Genomic DNA, 14,293 nt, shown 5'->3' on the forward strand with positions numbered 1-14,293 from the left:
TGACACTTTATTGTATAAAAATAAAATAGAATTTTGTTAAAGACTTAGGAACTTTGAACTTTGCAATGGTTTCAATGCCCCCTTCAAAATTCATGGTGAAATTTCATTGCCATAGTGATGATGTTAAGAGGTGGGGGCTTTAAGAGGTGAGTAGGTCATGGGGTATTGTCCTCATGAATGAATTAAATATATTCACCTTCTTCCCTGTGCCCCTATTGCTTCCTTCTTCAAAAAGACTCATCAACCTTATTAGGAACCAAAGATGATGACCTAAAAATTAATATTTGTTTTCTGCCAGAGACAGATGAAGACACTCCCAATATATGCAGCTTCCAGGCATCAGTGTCTCTTGCATCTCTACGCTTGCCCTTAGCTCTTTGAGGGCTTATAGACGGTATTTCAGTTTCTGTTGCAACAACATGTTTTCCTTAATTTCTCAGATTCCCTGTTGAGCCATTTTAAACGACAGCTGCAACCTTGCCATTCTCTCAGCTCAGTTACAGCTCCCTAGGTCTTTGCTTACTGATGAGATCATTCTAAAGATGTACATGTATTTGAAATGATGTCTATTCATTAAGATTTAATTGATATCATGCCCACTTCAGAAGAGGATTTGGGAGGTTTTATTGTTCCTGCTACCTGCTGAGCACATCAGCCCAGAGCTGTGCAAATAGCTTTCTCAATTTTAATTCCAGAGAGACAGAGGGGAAAAGGGCGGGCAACATGAAAGAGGCAGCACATGGAAAAATAAAGATTTGTTGGAGTAGTACTGGCCATTAATTGTGGGCTTGTTAATGTGATTTCCCTGTGTGACAAAATTTTTCTCACTCTAAAATAAAAATCAGGATGCTAAATAATTTTATGTGGCCACTAACACCTAACAAGTTTAGTCATTAAGAAAATGACCATTTTACATAGCATTGATGGTTAATAAGAAGATCGTCTCCATGTTGACCGTTAATGCTGTATAAAATGCATTAAAATCATTTAGAATGTCAGCACTCACTTTGTTCATTATTCTGACTTTGAAGTTTTAAGAGAAGGCAGCCTGCTATGAAACTGCTTAAAATCATAAAGGACAGTGTTCTGCTGGTGTACACTCTCTCCAGCCTTCTCACCTCATTCTACTTCTTAGACAAATTAATGTGGTTTCTGTACAATGTTTATATGCTCTTTCTTTGCCTTCTGTGTACGTAGCAGTACTATGGAGATAAAAAAGAGGGGGTTGATGCTACAGCTTTTCCAGGGAGGACATCAGAAACTGGAATGTTGTTCTCCAAAGCAGACCAAGATGAGGGTGGGAACCACGCTCCATCAGATGACTCAGAAGATAATCCTCTCTCTCAATCTTCCTTTCCTACTCTACTGAGTTGAACATATCCACAGTTCCCTATGAATTGAAAATGTATTTGATATACCCAATCACTTCTTTTTATTTATTTTTTTTAATATTTTTTTTTAATATTTATTTTTTAGTTTTTGGCGGACACAACATCTTTCTTTGTATGTGGTGCTGAGGATCGAACCCGGGCCGCACGCATGCCAGGCGAGCGCGCTACCGCTTGAGCCATATCCCCAGCCCCAATCACTTCTTTTTAAAATAATAAATTAATTAGTTGTAAATATATATATGTATGGGACAACACATGATTTTTGATATATGTGTATATAGTAGAAAGGCTAAATCAAGCATTAATATGCATTACCACCACAGCCTTACTTATTTAGTTTTTGTAAGAACACTTAAATCTACTCAGTAGTTTTCAGTGATGCCATGTATTGTATTGACTCTAGTCACCATGATGTGTAATGGTTCTTTTGAACTATTTTTATTCTCTTACTGAAGTTTTATATATTTTGAGCAAAATATTCCTAAGCTTCTCTATTATTTCCTTTGTAATCATACATATTTCTTTCTCTCTCAGTCTCTGTCTCTCTGTCTCTGTCTCTCTCTCTCTCTCTCCTTGTTCTTTCTCTTGGGAGTGAGGAGTAGAGGGAGAAAGGAGTGTGAATAAAAGTGAGAAAATTAATTCTACCTATGTCTCCATGTGCCTGAAGCTATGCAGTCTCCCCATGTGGACAGGAAGCATAAAGCTTTACCCACATCACTGCCTTGAAGAGAAGAGGTGTGCATAAAGAAGAACTCTGGAGAACAGAGTCTGGGGCTTGTGATGGAAGGAACTCTGAGACTTGATTGTTAAGCAATGACCTTTAGATAACCACTGAAATAACTGGCTACCCTAGAGCACCAAGAGGACTGTCAGCATATTTTTATCTTTTCATCAAATACCTAAATTCAAGTTGTCATAAATTGCTGGGGCATAATCACTTATACAGACACATGCATTGGTAGTACACAGATACATTATAATTATTATCAATTTAAACAACATTGCCTGGATGGGATGACACAGCTGTAGTACTTTATCTGTGTATGCAGGCAGAATTTCTTTTTAGAAGATGAGGCGGCACCCTAAGAGACACCTACACCAAGGTTATCACTTCATGACTTGCCTGTTACCCTGTCAGAAGCCTGAAACCAGACAGGGATATCCTGCATAAAGCCTGACACATTTTTGTTGTGTTCCCTTCATCAGTGTGAAGATTTGAAATTTACAAAGCTTGCCTTTGATGCTGAACTTTTCTTCTTCCTTGCCTGATTCCCAGTGCTGAACCTCAAGTGGCTGAAGTGTCCCACTCTCCTAGCCAACAAAATATGTACTATTCCCAAATTTTCTCCAAATCTTCTTAATTAAATCTCTTATTATCACATCTTTGAAATCATTTGATATTTATGACCAAAAAACAATTGTAGTGCACAGTCACTAGGTGCTAGGCACTATGCCAAGAGCTTGCACGTCTTATCTCACTGGATCCTCACAGCAGCTCTTCAGGTCAATCTGGCATTACACCTATAGATGGTGAAAGAGAGAATTGGGCCCAACACCACAGAGTTGTAGATATTATGGCTGAACTCAAGTGCTGGGCTGTTGGATTTCAAAGCTAATACTGTCCACCATTTCCTTTAAAATCGTGTATTATTGTTACTAGAGATGTTAAGAGCAATAATAGCATTCTCATCAGTAAATAGGAGAATATATCAGAAGCCAGTTGAGAAAGTTCGTGCTGAGAAATATTCACCTTTCCAGGAAATCATGTAAAAGATATAGAATACCATTATTACTGCAAAGATCATTGCCATCTGGACTTCCTCTTCTCAGGCTATCTCTAACATTTTCTAGCTATGTGATCTTGGGGAAATTAAATTACCTTCTTTGTTCTCTAATTTTTCTGAATAATGAGAATATATATATATATATATATATACATACACATATACACACACAAACACACGCACACACATATATCCATAAAACATCACAAGGAATAGTCTAAAGATTAAATCACTTAGGGTAAATACAGCAGTTAGAATAGTTTGTAGCTTAAAAAATGTCTTTTCTTAAAAACAAACTAATCAAAATATATACTAGATTAGATTTCAGAGTCAAGAACTGGTATGCCCTTCTTCTCTTGACATTCAATATCAAAAGTCCACATTCACGTGCTTTTAGGTTCTGAGATGTGTACTAGTAGCCTCCTGGGCTCTGGCCTTAGGCCTCAGACCAAAAGTTATAACATAGGCTTCCTTGGTTCTGAGGCTTTTGGACTTGGACTGGGCCCTGCTTCCAGCTCTCCTGGTAGAACAGCTTTTGGTCTGCCTGATGTGGGATTTCTCAGCCTCCACAACCAAGTGAGCCAGTTCTCCAAGTAAATCCCTTCTTAGATACCTCTCTTAATATGTCATATCAGTTTTGCTTCTGTGAAGGGCCCTAACTTAAAATGGTTTTGAGCTTCACAAAAACAATATTTGCTGTGTCTCTTTGTAGTTGGTTGCTCTAAACTTAGAACAATATACAAAACAAAATAGTGTTCAGAACACGTTTTGTTAAATAAAATGTGTGATTTTCAATGACTGAGCATGCTGAGAGAGAGAGAGAGAGAGAGAGAGAGAATAAAACCCATTGCTAACTAAATTGTGATGAAAATAGTAGATTCAAAATAGTGATATTGCATATTATGACTTTGAAATACCATTTAGTAAAATACTATCAAAGGCTAAACATGTTCATATCTTTATAAAACATTCAATTACTGAGAATTTTTGTAATGGGAAGAAATATAAAAAAGGAAAAGCTGAATGTAATAATTTGTTCAGTTACTTTTTACTTAGAAATAAAATGAAAAGGAGTACATTTCTAGAAAAAAATCAAACTACAATATAAGATACTATAATATTCTAGGACCACAAGACACATTATATGTAACGTATATGTTGCAACATGAACTGAGCTGGTGATCATGCATGATCATCGCAACACAACTCCTCAGATACTCAGGTGCTCAAAGGGGTTATGAAAGTTTTTGAATTGGTGGGGAAAAATGCTGTACTAGTGTAAATCTACAACACATATTTGATCCACACTGCATTTGTGTTAGAGTCTGTAAACAAGTCAAAATAACACCTGGCATTTTGCCAGGGGAATGTTAGAGTTCGTAAACAAGTCTGGATGGTGCCTGGCAAAATGTCAGAGGGAGTGGTTTGAGAAGTAACAAAACCGAGCTATTAGGTGTAGAGATTCCTGATTGGTTGACTGATGTATCTAGTTTATGCTAATTAGATAAGCTGTGTGGAATGTATAAATACTGCTCCTGTCCTGCAATAAACGGCTCCTACTCCTGCTGTATCAACGTACACAAGTTATTCGCCCCCCCCTCCGCTTATTTTGCCCAGCCAGCCGGGCTGCGGCAGATGGTGGCCCGTTACGGGGAGCCCCGGGACACTCGGGGGTAAGTGACGAAAAAAAGCTGCCCGTCCATAGATAGGACGGGGGCAATCTGCTCGTCCCTAGGCAGATAGGGCGAGAGGAAAAATGGCCATTTTAAGAAAATGGAGAAGATTGATACAGTATGTTTGTGTCTTGTTTTGTCTCAGTGTATTGTATTGTCTTTGTGATGAAAATATGGAAGGGATGAGAAGTAAATTACTAAGGGAAGAAGGCACCCCAGTGGAACCAAGAATAGTTAGGGCATGTGTTGATAAGAGCCCAGGAACTCTAGTCAGAAAGAAAAAGAAAGTTCAGAAGAAGAAGGATTATCAGGAAAAAAGTTGCAGCAAAAGGCTATTACTAAATACTTTTCGTTACCGGAGGGTGCGTGAAGCGGAGAGGCGGCTGCCGAGTGTGCAAGCCGGTCACAGCGCAGCAAGGATTTTCCAAGAGGCGGCGGCGACTGGCCCTTCCCCGCCTCCTGGCCGGGGAGCTGGCTCTTCCACTGCCGCGAGCCCAAATCTAGACCTGACCTGGAGGCACAGTCTCGCAGGCTCTTGCTCCCTGTGCCCAGTAGCAGTTTGAGTCCGGGACACTCCCCAGGGCCATCTGGGGCTGCCCAGGCACTACAGCCAGCAGAAGATGCTACTGGTGTCCCTGATGTTTGGTCATTTTCAATGCCAATAACTAAGCTACAATGGTTCTCCCACACCTGGAAGCTAATGAGTAATGAGCACTATTAATGCTTATTTCAAATGCAAAAAAACCTTGAGATAATGTACTAAATTGTTCAGAAGGTTGTTTTCTTAGTAGAATGCTACAGGATTTTCTTTAGCCATCCGGAGTTCCTGCCTTCGTCCCAGTGCCGGTAAAGACCAAGGTGGAAGAATTTCCAGTGTTGCTGAAAACCGGACAAGACTTTGGCTGAGAAACAGACGAGACTTCGGATCAAGCTAGCTGCCTGCAGAACTTACCTGGACTGTGATTTAAGCTAGCTGCCTGCAGAACTTACCTGGACTGTGATTTACCTGGACTGTGAGTTAATCTATTGAGACACTGCTTTACCTGGACTGAGACAACAAACTGTAATGTACAACAAATTGTTACTTGGTATCTTTGCTAACGGTGTCATTGCTGGTGTCATTGCTGGTATAATTTTTCCAAGGGCTTCTTGCATGGAGCCATCAATTGGCTTGGTATTGTGGCATTTTGTATCCTCCCTTTCTGCTTGTATCAGGTTATTTATAGTGTTTCTGTAAAAACCACTATGGTCGTTATTTAAATTAAACAAAAGGGGGAAATGTTAGAGTCTGTAAACAAGTCAAAATAACACCTGGCATTTTGCCAGGGGAATGTTAGAGTTCGTAAACAAGTCTGGATGGTGCCTGGCAAAATGTCAGAGGGAGTGGTTTGAGAAGTAACAAAACCGAGCTATTAGGTGTAGAGATTCCTGATTGGTTGACTGATGTATCTAGTTTATGCTAATTAGATAAGCTGTGTGGAATGTATAAATACTGCTCCTGTCCTGCAATAAACGGCTCCTACTCCTGCTGTATCAACGTACACAAGTTATTCGTCACCCCCCGATTATTTTGCTGCAGCCGGACTGCGGCACATTTGTTAATGTAGGTAGATTTAATCAATGAACAAGGATATTTAATGGCCCTGTTAAATATCAGTCGTATTTACATGAGAAAATGACATATTTTATTGTGTTTTATAACCTACTTATTTTTAACATTAGATACTAACAGAATATTTTGTCTACATAACATGTAAATGAAAATCTAGAATCTCTTGAATTATTTTGACTTATTCCAATTTCAAAGACAAGACAATTTGAAGAGAATGATTTTTTAAAGTAACATCATTGCCCACCAAATAAATTAGTTTCTCCTGCTTCCTATTCTGAACAATACAGAAAATGACTTTAATTTCCTGGACTAAGGTGGGCTGCAAATATGTCCATGGTAGTGAGGACAGTAGATATAAGAATGACAAAGGAAAGCGGACAGGCACCTCAAGAACAATCATTTCTTTTAAATTTCTTTCAGTGCTCTCTCAGAATCTGCCATAGACAGACTTTATTAGCTTAATTTAGAAATACTCAATGTTTGGGCATGATGGTGCATGCCTATAATCTCAATAGCTCAGGGGATGGAGGCAGAAGGATAGTGAGTTCAAAGCCAGCCTCAGCAATTTAGTGAGGTCCCAAGCAAGTTATTGAGGCCCTAAGCAACATATCAAGACCCTGTTTCAAAACAAAAAGCAAAACAGACTAGGGATGCGGCTTAGTGATTAAGTGCCCCTGGGTTCAATCCCTGGTACAAAAGAACAAAACAAAAAAATGTAATTCTCATCCTTCAGGAGTAATAGAGTAGGTGAATGGAGAAAAAAAAAATTTCCATTAGAAACTTCAGAAATTTTAATAAAAATAACCCACTGAATGGTTATTAAACATGGATTAAGTATAATATGATGTTTATAATCATCTTAGATATAATTTTAAGCTAATGGTCAATTCTTTCATGTGTAAATTGAAAATAAGCAATATTGAGGTTCGCCAGTAGTGTTTGTTTTTCATGAATTATTCATGCATGTTGTAGTTCAGTTCAATTTGACTGATGTTGAAATCTTCCCCTGAGCTGGAAATGTATTAATTTTTAGTAGTAAAAAATGATTAATAGAGCACAACTCCCAAAAAAGAGCCAAATTTACATGAATAATAAATAGGACCAAGAACTTTCATGTTATTGAAAAAATGCAAATTAATATTTATTAATTATCTTAAAGATGATTTTGAAGACCAAATAATCATAATAATGTATATAAAAACATACAAATAAGAATAAGAATGTTATGCTTTGGTTACATTAGGACATAGTTTATTAAACAAAACATGAAAACATAATTATCCTGAAATCACCACAATAGCTCAGAGTATAATAGCATTTCTTTTGGAGGTTATGTCATCTGCTTGATCAGACATGGCTTAAAATTCAATCCTGACATGACTTGTGTGTGCTTTTCTATTAGCAAACAGCCAATATCTATGTATTCCTCTTCCACTCTTCCTATACATTTTTACTTCTCTTTTCCTCCCTCATAAACATCACATCTTACATTACTTCTTTTCTCTTTATTCACCACTTGAAATTATAAACACTTTTAGCAAATTTACTGTTTATATTGGAGATAGTAATTGAACTCATCATTTCCATTTATTATGAGAAAACAGTAGAAGTCTTATAAAGGAGCTATTAGGTTTATGGTTGTGTACAATTTACATTGGGTGCTGTTAATATTGGTAAAGGTGAAGTACCAGAAACCTTCAGGGACAGATAAATCTACAGGGTAGAATTTGTACTCCTCAGATCCATACTGCTAAATGGAAAAACATAAAACAACGTGAAAAAACAAAACAAAAAAACAAAAAGACAAAGCACCCTCCAAAACCAAGAAACTCCAATAATAGAAGTCGTTGACAACACAGTAGAAGAAATGTCAGAGAAGGAGTTTAGAATGTAAATAGTTAAGTTGATCTGCCAAGTAAAAAATGACATAAGGAGTGAAATCAGAAAGAAAATACAGGAAGTAAAAGATTAAAGAGGTAGAGATTCTAGAAAAAAAAAAAAAACAAGCATAAGTGCTTGAAATGAAGAAATCAATAAATCAAATTAAAAATTCAATGGAAACCATTACCAGCAGACTAGACCACTTGGAAGACAGAACCACAAGCAATGAAGATAAAATATATAATGTTGAAAATAAAGTTGACCACACATAGAAGATGGTAAGAAACCATGAACAGAACTTCCAAAAATTATGGAATAACATGAAAATCAGGATAGATGAAGAAGTGGAAATACAAACTGAAGGAATGTATAATCTTTTCAATGACATAATATAAGAAAATTTCCCAAACCTAAAAAATGAAATGGAAAAATTAATACAAGAAGCTTACAGTAACCCAAAGGTACAAAATAAGAGCAGACCCACACCAAGGCACATTATAGTGAAAGTGACTAACATACAAACTAAGGATAGACAGTTAAAGGCCACGAGAAAAAAAAATCAATTTAGTATAAGGGGATCTCAGATGAATTCTCAATTCAGATCCTCAAAGCTAGAGGTCCTGGAATAATATATTTCAAGTTCTGAAACAATATGGATGCCAACCAAGAATTTTATATCCAGCAAAATTAAGCTCCATATTTGAAAATAAAATAAAAACCTTCCATGATAAAAAAAAAGCTAAAAGAATTTGCAACCAGAAGCCTGCACTACAGAGCATTTTGAACAAAATATTCCATGAGGATGAAATGAAGAAAAAAAAAAGGTGAAAACCAGAAAAGAGAGGAACTACACTAAAGAAATAATCAAGGGATAAACTAGTCAAATTAAAAACAAGAAATAAATCAAAATGACCAGGAATGCAAATCATAGCTCAATAATAACCTTGAATATTAATGGCCTAAGCTCATCAATCAAAAGACACAGACTGGCAGATTGGATTAAAAATAAGCGTCTCCAAGAGACTCACCTCATAGGCAAAGACATTCACAGATTGAAGGTGAAAGGATGGGAAAAAACATATCACTCACATGGATCACATAAACAATCAGCGGTTTCCATCTTCTTATCAGATAAAGGATACTTCAAGTCAAAGTTAATCAGAAGGGACAAAGAAGGACATTTCATACTGATTAAGGGACTTATACATCAGTAAGACATAACAGCTGTAAATATTTATACCCCAAACAATGGAACATCTATGTATATCAAACACTTCTCAATTTCAAGAATCAAATAGACCACAACACAATAATACTGGATGATGTTAACACACCTCTCTCACTACTGGACAGATCTTCCAAACAAAAACTAAATAAATAAACTATAAAACTAAATAATACATTTAATAAATAGGCATATATAAAATATTTCATCCATCAACAAGCTAATATACTTTCTTCTTGGCAGCACACAAATCCTTCTCTAAAATAGACCATATCTTATGCCACAAAGCAACTCTTTGTAAATACAAAAAAAAAAAAAAATGGAGATACTATCCTGCATTCTATCTGATCATAATGGAATGAAATTAGAAACCAAGGATAAAATAAAAAATAGAAGCTACTCAATCAGCTGGAGGCTAAATAATAAACTATTGAACTATGAATAGATAGAAGAAGACATCAAGGGTAAATAAAAAATACTTAGAGGCAAATGAGAATACTGATATAATGTATCAAACATACAAAATATCATACCACCTATCAAAATCTCTGAGACAGTATGAACTTAGATGAAACTTCATTGCATTGAGTCATTCATTAAAAGAATAAAAAGTCTACAAATAAATGACCCAAAATTACATCTTAAAGCCCTAGAAAAAGAGAAACAAATTAATACCAAAAGCAATAGAAGATAGGAAATAATTAAATCAGAGCTGAATCAATGAAATGGAAACAAAAGAAACAATTCAAAAATTTGACAAACAAAAAGTTGGTTCTTTGAAAAAATGAATAAAATTGATAATTTTAGCCACACTAATGAAGAGAAGGAAATATCAGAAGAGACACTACTGAAACACAGAAGATAAGTAGAAACTATTTTGAAAATTTATAGTCCAATAAAATTTATATATAAAATAAAGCCTATTGTAAATGTAAGTACTTAGTATAATAATTAATATGTTTAAGAATGATTTCTATTTCCCTATTAAGCTAGTCATTCTCTCCATTTATTGTCTAATTCTTTAATAAAATTTTATTTCTATATATTTTAAGCTATGTAATAACATTTTAATAATAGCTTTGACATTATAAGAAATAAAAATGTCAAAATTGTTATATTTATTTTTCTAATCTGGAAGTTTTATTTTAATAGACATCAGATTTACAGATCATGGTTTGTTCAAAAGATAAATTATCTTATCTCATAAATACAAATTTTTCTATTACAACAGTTTTATATACCAAAGCAGTGAGTCTAATTTACTTGTTAGTAATTTATTTTTTTACATCTAGATTTATAACATCCTTTTTTATGTCCATTTTCAAAATCTTAGATCTTTTTCAATTTGAACATGACTCATTTGAAATTCTTTAAATTCAATTCTTTGTGTAAGTTATTTAATATATTAGAAGGCTGTTTTTAATGTGCACCTCAAACTGATTTGTTTTCAGTGTTTATTTAAAAAAAATATGTTTGGGCAGTACTGGGTATTGAGTGCAGGTTTACTCTACCACTCAGCCACATCCCCAGCCTTTTTTTAGTTGTTATTTTGACAGGGTAACACTAAGTAGCTTAAGGCCTTGCTAAGTTGCTGAGGCTGGCTTTGAACTTGAGATCCTCCTGCCTTTGCCTCCCAAGTTGCTGGAATTGCAAGCATGAGCTATCAAGCTGGCTTTTAAAAATGTTTATAAAGACAGGATTAAAATACACTCTATTATCATGTATATCTAAAAATAACAACAACAACAACAGCAAAAAAGAATGAAAATTTATTATGTGGCTCCTAAAACTATTCCATTTTCCTACTTTCTCTCGAGGCAACTCACATGTTATATTTTATCATCAAGTGTGAAGTACAAGTTATCAAACCAAGTATTTATACAATCAGTTCTTTAACCTTCATTTTTATATATTTAATTGATGATTCAATATAAAAATATAAAACTAGTGTCAGAATACATTCTAACTTTCTCGTACTAGTTATTTGTTGTCTAGGTTAATGGATTGCTCAATTGGTTTGAATAATTTAGTCATCTGATGCCATATCACTGTGTACAGTATGTGGTTGCCATTTTGGTAAAATAAATGGTAAAAGAGTAATTTTCCTTGTTTCAGTCTACTAAAACCTGCTCTCATCGTGTATCTCATGGAATCACCTCTCCAATGTCTTGTTATATTCATGGAAGTCCTGTGTTCCTGGGAACCCAAGCTGAAACTTTGTAGTCATTTTTTTTTCTTTTTGGATCCTTCTATTCTTTCATTCAACAGATTCCCCAGCTCTCCACTTGAAAGTATTCTTCTGCAATGCCATTTGAATTAATTTTCTATTCTGTCTTATAGCAGTCACATTCCAGATTAATCCCCCATTACTTGTAATTAGTAAAGCTTCTAAGTTTATTTTACAACATGTCTCTCAGTTTTGATCCAATTTAAACACTTTTGCTTGTGTAATTTTCTTACTAGTGGAATGAGACCAAACAAAAAGAAAACTAAACAATGACAAACCAACAAGGCTTTCAAATTAAAATGTCTTCCAATTGGCAATTAAATTAAAAGAACAATTCTTTTAATGGTCAATATTTTTCATATTTTGGATCAAATATTTTCCCTTTTTTAATATCATGTGATTTTTATGTATGCATTATATTCCAGAATTAAACACAAAGTCATAGACTGTTGATTATTCACTAAACAGTATTTTCTTCTTGCTAAAAGCAGCTCTAATTTCTTCAATGAAGCCCTTCTCACAGTACCAGGGGAAGAATCATAGTGGAATCCCTTTCCCTTTACCAAAAGTTAATCTAGGGTGGTTATATGACCCAACTCTGAGCAATTAAATACAGAGAAAGTAATGCTAAAAATTATTTCGAAAACTATTTTTCTCCCTGATAAAAGAGAAAAACATACAAGTAGTAGACTGCCACCCTCCCATTTATCTTTTTTCTTTTGTAGAACCCATTCCACTCTATGCCTTGGATCATACTAGCCATTTTGTAATCCTGAGGCAATGAGAGAAGGAATAGTTCTTTCACTGAGGAAGATGGAATGGGAAGATGCAGGACTTGTATGTAAGAAAATACTAGGATTCACAAAACAACACAGAAAATTTATCTGTAGACATTTTACCATCTTAAAGGATATTGCTATTTCATTTACATGCCCAACACTTTTCACTTTTATTCACTTTTTGCCAAGCAATAATGTAATGCAAGAAATGCACCATGCTTTCTACCTACCTGAGATCATTTATGTTAAACTTTGAATTATGTTTTTTCTCTAATATCCTCAAATCTAGCCTTCTTTTAATTCCATTTTATGTGTTTTTTCCTTTATAGAATTTGTTACAATCTCCTATCTTACTGACTACTTCACGGTTATGATTTGGATATGAGCTGTCCCCACAAAGTTCAGGTATGAGACAATGCAAGGATGTTCAGGAGTGAAGTGGTTGGTTTGTAAGACCTAATCAGTGGCTTAATCTGCTGATATGGAGACTGGGTGGTAACTGTACAGGTGAAGTGTGGCTGGAAGAGTGGGTCATTGGGGGTGTGACTTTGGGGATTTGTAACCCTGATGAGGAGGCTTCTCTCTCTACATCCTGGTAGCCATACCCTGAGCTGCTTTCCTTCACCATGCCCTTCCATCTTGATGTTCTGACTCACCGCAGGCCTAGAGCTATGGAGTCAGGACTGAACATCTGAAACCATGCAAAGCAGACTAAAACACTTCTAGAGTAATTTTTCATTCAGCTATATCCCTCTTTTGACATACTCTATTAAGTCTCAGTAAGTAAACCTGTAACTTACATTCTGTTACATAGCATCCTTGAAGAATGCTTTTCTTTTATTGGAGGGTGGGGGCAACCACTAATTAGGACTTTATCTATCTAAAGAATGTAGTTTTTTAAAAAACAAATTTGTTCTTTCTATATATACATGACAGTAGAGTGTATTTTGATATATTATACATACATAGAATAAATATAACTTGTTCTAATTAGGATCCATAATTGTGGTTGTATATGATGTGTAGTTGCATTGGTTGTGTATTCATATATAAGGATAGGAAAGATGTCCGATTTATTCCACTTCAATGTTTATAACAGCTCAATTTACAATAGCCAAGCTATGGAACCTATAACAGATGAATGGGTAAAGAAAATGTGGTATATATAAACAATAGAATAATACTCGGCTGTAAAGAAGAATGAAATTATTACATTTGCCAGTAAATGGATGGAACTGGAGAATATCATGGTAAGTGAAATAAGCTAGTCTCCGAAAACCAAAGGCAGAATGTTCTGTCTGATATGTGGATGCTAACCAAAAACAAGGGGTGGAGAAATTAGAAGTTTATTAGATTTGACAAAGGGGGATGAAGGAAAGGGTGGCGAGGATGGGAAAAGAATCCTTTTCAGTAGCAATATGACTTATTCTTTTCCAATTTAGATACCTAATATTTTTTTTTCTCTTGCCTGATTGTTCTGGTCATTACTTATAGCACTTACATTTTTAAAAAAGTGGTAAAGGTAGGACTCCTTATCTTATTTTAGATCTTAAAAAAACTTTCAGCTTTTACTTGTTGGCTTACAATAAATGGCCTTAACATACAGTCAATCAACAAGTACATGAAAAAATGCTCACCATCTCTAGCTGTCAGAGAAATGCAAATCAAAACCACCCTAAGATACCATCTCACTCCAGTAAGATTGGCAGCCATTAGGAAGT

The sequence above is a fragment of the Marmota marmota genome, unplaced genomic scaffold (genome assembly GCF_001458135.2).
Source record: "Marmota marmota marmota unplaced genomic scaffold, marMar, whole genome shotgun sequence".
Lineage (NCBI taxonomy): Eukaryota > Metazoa > Chordata > Mammalia > Rodentia > Sciuridae > Marmota > Marmota marmota.